At 37.1% G+C, this 6,299-nt stretch overlaps 1 long non-coding RNA gene across 1 annotated transcript; it reads right to left on the reverse strand.

Annotated features, from left to right (window-relative positions):
* Window positions 1-1,320: 1,320 nt before the first annotated feature.
* Window positions 1,321-4,994, reverse strand: LOC126293550 (uncharacterized). Its single transcript, XR_007552303.1, has 2 exons — window positions 2,134-4,994; window positions 1,321-1,617 (listed from the first exon to the last, which is right to left on the reverse strand). It is a non-coding gene; the product is annotated as an uncharacterized LOC126293550 (long non-coding RNA).
* Between the last annotated feature and the right edge of the window lie 1,305 nt (window positions 4,995-6,299).

Here is a 6,299-nt window from a genome sequence, read left to right on the forward strand (position 1 = left end):
TGTCCTTTGCTGAAATGTGCTCACTTCTGTCTGTCTATTTTCAAATCAAACGCATGTAGTAGCCTCTCGTATTGCCTTTTATCATTGTCAAAAACAACCGAATCAATCCTATCGCGCTTGGGCCGCTGAACTTCACGGCCTCAGTAGAAAGTGTCAATTTGTTACTGAAGTTCACAAAGAATCCTACGCCGATTCCATGGCACGGGATGCTATTATCCGGTCGGCACCCGACAAAGAAGTTAGGCAACGTGCCCTTCAGTTGCCAAATCCAACTCTAGATGAAGTTCTATCCATCGCTCAGTCTTTTGAAATTTCTCACGCCGCTGGAGCACAAGTAGACGCATGGGGTGTGTGTGCGAGTGTACACCTGTCCTTTTTTTCCCCTAAGGGAAGTCTTTCCGCTCCCGGGATTGGAATGACTCCTTACCCTCTCCCTTAAAACCCACATCCTTTCGTCTTTCCCTCTCCTTCCTGAAGAAGCAACCATCGGTTGCGAAAGCTAGTAATTCTGTGTGTGTGTTTGTGTGTTTTGTTCTTGTGCCTGTCTGCCGGCGTTTTCCCGCTTGGTAAGTCTTGGAATCTTTGTTTTTAACAAAGCAAGCTTCCAAACTGTTAGAATTGCAGACTTTGCCCAGTTCTGCAGTATGAAATTATATTCTGTGGTAGCATAGCTGCTAGCCCGGAAACATCCTTGACCCAAAAAACAGCTGTAAGAGCAATGCACCATGCAAAACAGACTGACACATGTAGGTCCCTCATTCAAAAGTCTTCCATTTTCCCTCTTCCCTGTCCTTTTATTCTAGAAAATTGTAAATATGTGAGAAAAAACATCAAAGAGATAAATAAAAACTGTAATGTACATGAACATAATACCAGGCAAAAAGACAAACTCCACGTTCAGTCAGTATGGACAACAGCCTACAAAACCTCCAGTAAAATAGTGCAATACAAATGTACAATAGTTGGCCACTTAAAATTAGAGTTATTTCTTCATTTTCTATGTTTCACAAATCCCTAAGCGCATTCTTATTAGATCACTGCTTCTATTCAGTGGTAGAATTCTTAAACCATGTGAAGTACAACAGACATGAAGCAAGAATATGCCAAAATTGCTACTGCTGCTAATGCATGGACAAATATAATTAATTTATTATACTATTAAAATTAATGTTGAAGTTATATGTAACTTTTGTGTGTGTGTGTGTGTGTGTGTGTGTGTGTGTGTGTGTGTGTGTGTGTGTGTGTTTGTCATGCAAATGAGATCAAACAATTACTCAATGAATAAATAAAATATAATAAATAGATAAAAGATTTGTGAGATATTTTCGAAACTTCATGATTTATTTAGTAGTGTTTAAACAGGATCCTTAGAGTACAATTTCAGTTTTACAGAATATTCTGCTTTATATGACATCCTGCACAATATATTCCACTAGGCTACCACACAATTTCATACACTGGCCATCATGACAATATTCATCGAGCTCCGTTTTATCATTGGTTTCACCATCTTGTGTAATCATGTGAATCACTGTTCGTCATGTTCATTCACTGAGGAAATATATACCCATTAGAGAATGAAATGCATAGTCTCTGACACCATAAAAGCACTTTTACCTTAAATGAAACAATAAGTTTACTGTTACCAGTCACTGTTTATTTGTTTCCACGACGCGTTTCAAAGGTTTAAACCTCCATCATCAGGTGGATATACATCAGTTAATATGGCATTTGTGTGTTTGTGTTGTGTTACGATTTCTTTGGAGGAAGTTGTGACACTGTCTCCAGTGGTCACAGGATCCTTTCACAGTCGTAACACATCACATGAACACTATCATATTGTATAATACAATATGATAGTGTTCATGTGATGTGTTACGACTGTGAAAGGATCCTGTGACCACTGGAGACAGTGTCACAACTTCCTCCAAAGAAATCGTAACACAACACAAACACACAAATGCCATATTAACTGATGTATATCCACCTGATGATGGAGGTTTAAACCTTTGAAACGCGTCGTGGAAACAAATAAACAGTGACTGGTAACAGTAAACTTATTGTTTCATTTAATGTCAATAACAGTCACGGTAAAGCCTAACCTAAAAATGTTCGCATTTAAAGCACTTTTACCAATTATTTTGCTGTTGTGTGCTACAGATGATACTAAGAAGGATAAATAGTTAAACTTTTTTGGGTTCATTTGCATAATGTACTTTAATTTGTAGTTAATTAATTGAAATGCCTATATCCTTATATTTCTCATATTGCATCACCATTTCTGTTTCCACAACATCAGTGGAGCTTACATCATCAGCTGCTGCTGCTTCTATAGCCTCAGTGATGGAACCTCATGCTTTCTTAACTTTCTGCCGTCTTAGATAACTCATTGAATCCCTATTGCCAGTTCATTGTAGATTAACACATTCACAGCTGTAAGTTCACCAGCAGACACAGCAAACATTTGCAGTGCCAATGAGGTATTCAATGTGTAGGACATGTCAACTGCAGCCATATAATCAGTAGACATTGGTTCCTGCTCACCCAGAGACTGTAGTTGTAACAGATAATTCTTTACATGTGGAACAAAGCTTCTGGTGAGGCTTAAAAACTATAACAGTCAACAGTTTCAACTTGTCAACATGACAAATTCAGTAGGCTGCATACCCTTCTTAACTTTATGTTTGTTAAAAAAAATCAAATCTTAGCCACTTCTTGGTTAGCAAAATACAAATTAGCTCATGTTTTGCCAACATGAGGTCTGGACAGGACTGCAACTTGAACAACACAAATTCTTTATTGTAATTTAATCACAGTTGTGTTTAATTTTGCTGGTGGCTAGATTCAAACTACAAAGTTCATTTTCATGCCAGGCCTGTTAAAGTTACAATACAATAAATTATATGAAAACATAAAAATCAGAAAACATTAAAATAAAGTTCTTAAAATTTCATTAGTTGTGGGCAATGATTTATGACATACATGTATTAACTGTGCTTGGTTAGGCAACAGTCAATTTACACATAGGCAACATACACATAATAGATACTGGTAGTAACATGTAATGTCAGACTGATTTTACAATGTTGATGTGTTCACAAACTGCAGCTGAATTAGCACATGTCAACCAACAGCATTCTGCAAGCAAGCTAGTGACAAGATCAATCATAGAGATGAATTGAAAATTCAAATAAAATCTACATTCCTTCAACAATAGAGTAAAACTGTTTTGGAAATGTAACAAAATTTGCAGTAATGTCTTACATAATGTTGCATATAATTTCTTCAGGGATCAATTGCAAAAAACTTTGGGAGGAGTCATCCATACGTAAACATGGATTTTCTGACATTTTAGAAGTACACATCTAATCAGTAGTATATTCTTATTCTGCACAAAAAGTTGTTTAAATACACAAATGCAGGGGCTTGTAAGTTATAAGCATAGCTTTCATAAAAATTACACAAAGTTGACACTTCAGAATGCTTATAGTTTGTACTAAATTTGGACCCCATATTTATTAGTGGCTATAGAAATGGAACCAAAGAAGACAACATGCTGAAACTTAGTTCATATCCATCCAAGACATTGTGGAATCTTTCCTAAATACGTCATACTGTTGCGCCTTATACACTTGACGTGTAATGTCCCCATATTTAATTTAAATGGGAATTGCTTTCCGAAATAACCTAGGAGTGTGACATAGTTTGGAATGAAGTAAATATACAATTTAGAGAACTGACTATAGATACAAAACATCTTAAGGAATTTAATGAGAAAGGATTTATTGGAGTGCGTAATAAAATATAATAAAGTACAGCACAATTCCATGTTTTGAAGCAAAGTAAGGATACCGACGAAGCAGCAATCTCAGGCTCCAATTTCGCAACATTTGAGGAATGTGTTGGCTATTTAACTAATCAAAGACATATTACCAGGCATACACTACGTTTACATGCGGCACAGTCTGCGGAAAAAGATGAATTCCTGAAACAGCTTTTCGCAGAGAAAACAAAGGCATCTAATGCTGTCGGAACAGCCAGAAAAATCTAAATACGAGTATAAGGGAAAGAAACGTAATGGAATCTGTAGGTGCCCGCTACAGTTGCGGAAAGAACTTCATCTGGAACAAGGGGCAAATTTCAATAAACATTTTAATGAACTGAAATGCGACCGGGAATTTCATCCTACGATTCTTAAGAGTTGGTACCGGTATTTGTCAGTTCACTATCCAAACGTTGGGACGACTACTTACCACGTAAATTATTTCAAATGTTCTTGCTATGAATCTATTATGGTAACTTTCATCAATGGGCACAATAAGTTACAATATGAATAATCTTTACCTTTCATTTTACAATTATGTTCTCAACCGATTTTAAATTCTGCGGTATATTACGTATCGCTGTTTTGTTTGTCTAGTCAATCAGAGATCTTAATATACATTTTTTATTAAAATGGCTTAAAAACATACACACTGAAATATCGCTAGAGAAGAAATTTGCGCATTCATTTAGGCTCACTTTAGCTCATCCCTATGGACAAATAAAGCTACAGCAATTTTTTTTTTTACTATTGCACCATCAATAGCTGTTCAGGCGAGTAAAGCGTTAAGGTAAACTCTGGTAATAAATTAAATTTTATACGTACACGTTACTGTCTCACGTAAGATCAAAAGGGGCTTTATATATTTGGATGTCTTTATGAAGCAGTACAATCGGCCCATTTATATATGGGGGCACCTACTGTTTGACACGTTTCAGGAGTCAACGTTTTTTCAATGCTTCGAAAATATTATAGGAAAATAATAAGTTGTTCAGGCCTCTTATTTCTTCTTAATGTCACAGAGAAGACCATCGTTTCTCGCTATATAGTTTAAGTGGGAAGGAATTAAACCATTGTTGAGATAAATTCTTATCCTGCTAAGCAACACTTCCCTGCAAGTCTGAAATTTTCGAAACAAGGGAAACTACGGGTTGATTCAAAGAATATTGTTGCTCTTCACAACAGATTGAAATGTGCCGATCTTCACCCCTTCCTCATTGACCAGTTTTCGTAACAGCAATTTGAAATCGAAGAGTGGTTGGATGAGGTTCATTACAGATCTGTTTGTCTGGGTAATTGGTCTCCACAGTTTCATTGGAAAGCAGACCTGCATGAGTTAGGGTCTGTAGAAAAAAGATTCTTCCACTTCTTTTGTGCTGTAGTGTTTCTCATAAGTCTTCCAGACTTTGTATGTTCACTTCACTGTCATAATTCGTTTTGCCAACAAACTGTTAAATACTTTTTGAATATGATATTATGAATAGCTCAGGAATCAAGATTAATAACGTCAAAATATGACAAATCACTATCACTTCTAAAATATAAATAGAACCATTTAATTGCTTGCAATACTTCATCTTGAGGGACAAAAACCGTACACCCTACTCTTGAAGTGCTTTGTTACTGAGAGTTATTAGCAAACATTTGAACAAAGTGGGTCCACTGACAAAACTATTTTTCTTAAAACTGTAATAGTGTGTGTACAAATTCTGCAACTGGCATTTGATGGAATCATAAGTAAGGCTCTGTGACTACCCAACTGAATACAGCGATTGATGGTACATACGGAGTTCAGTTGCTGCCACTAGCAGCAGGCAATGATCTTGCATTGGTAATGTGGACCTTATGAAGAGAATATTGTCTTTCATATTTCTTATAGGAGGCTGATTAATTTACTATAGGACTTGTGAATTTTGTGACCATTAAATTTTCTTTCCAGGTATTGATGTTGAACAGTCAAAAGAAGTGCAAAATCTTCCATTATTAACATAGTCGTTAGTACTGATCACATTGCACGCAGACTTACCTATATGTATCAGAGTTGTGCTGAGTCCAGATCCTGAAGTGCGTTTTACAGATGTCTTGCATGGGGCCTCACGGCAGGGTGGACGAAGATGGGGATCAGAACGAGGTGTTGAAATAAACTAGTTTTATAAACTAAACTTGGAATACATGCTAGGTACATGGGATACATAAGGGATCCTCCACCCCAGACAGGAAGTATGCCCTCCAGTCTAGAGTGACATAGGGCGTACAGATACAGGAATTGAGATTACGTGGATCACAGGCACATGAAACGGTGGCCGATCGAGAAGGTCAGAACCGGAGAGGGATGGTCTCATCCATCTGCTCTGTACGAAGGCTGGCACACGATAGAGACATAAGCAGGCATCATAAAGCCAATTCCTCTGCTAGACGACCAGATCACAAGAGCGCACCAGGCTCTGCTCTGCACTCCTAACTGTGGCCAGTGATC

This window comes from Schistocerca gregaria, chromosome 10, assembly GCF_023897955.1.
Source record: "Schistocerca gregaria isolate iqSchGreg1 chromosome 10, iqSchGreg1.2, whole genome shotgun sequence".
Lineage (NCBI taxonomy): Eukaryota > Metazoa > Arthropoda > Insecta > Orthoptera > Acrididae > Schistocerca > Schistocerca gregaria.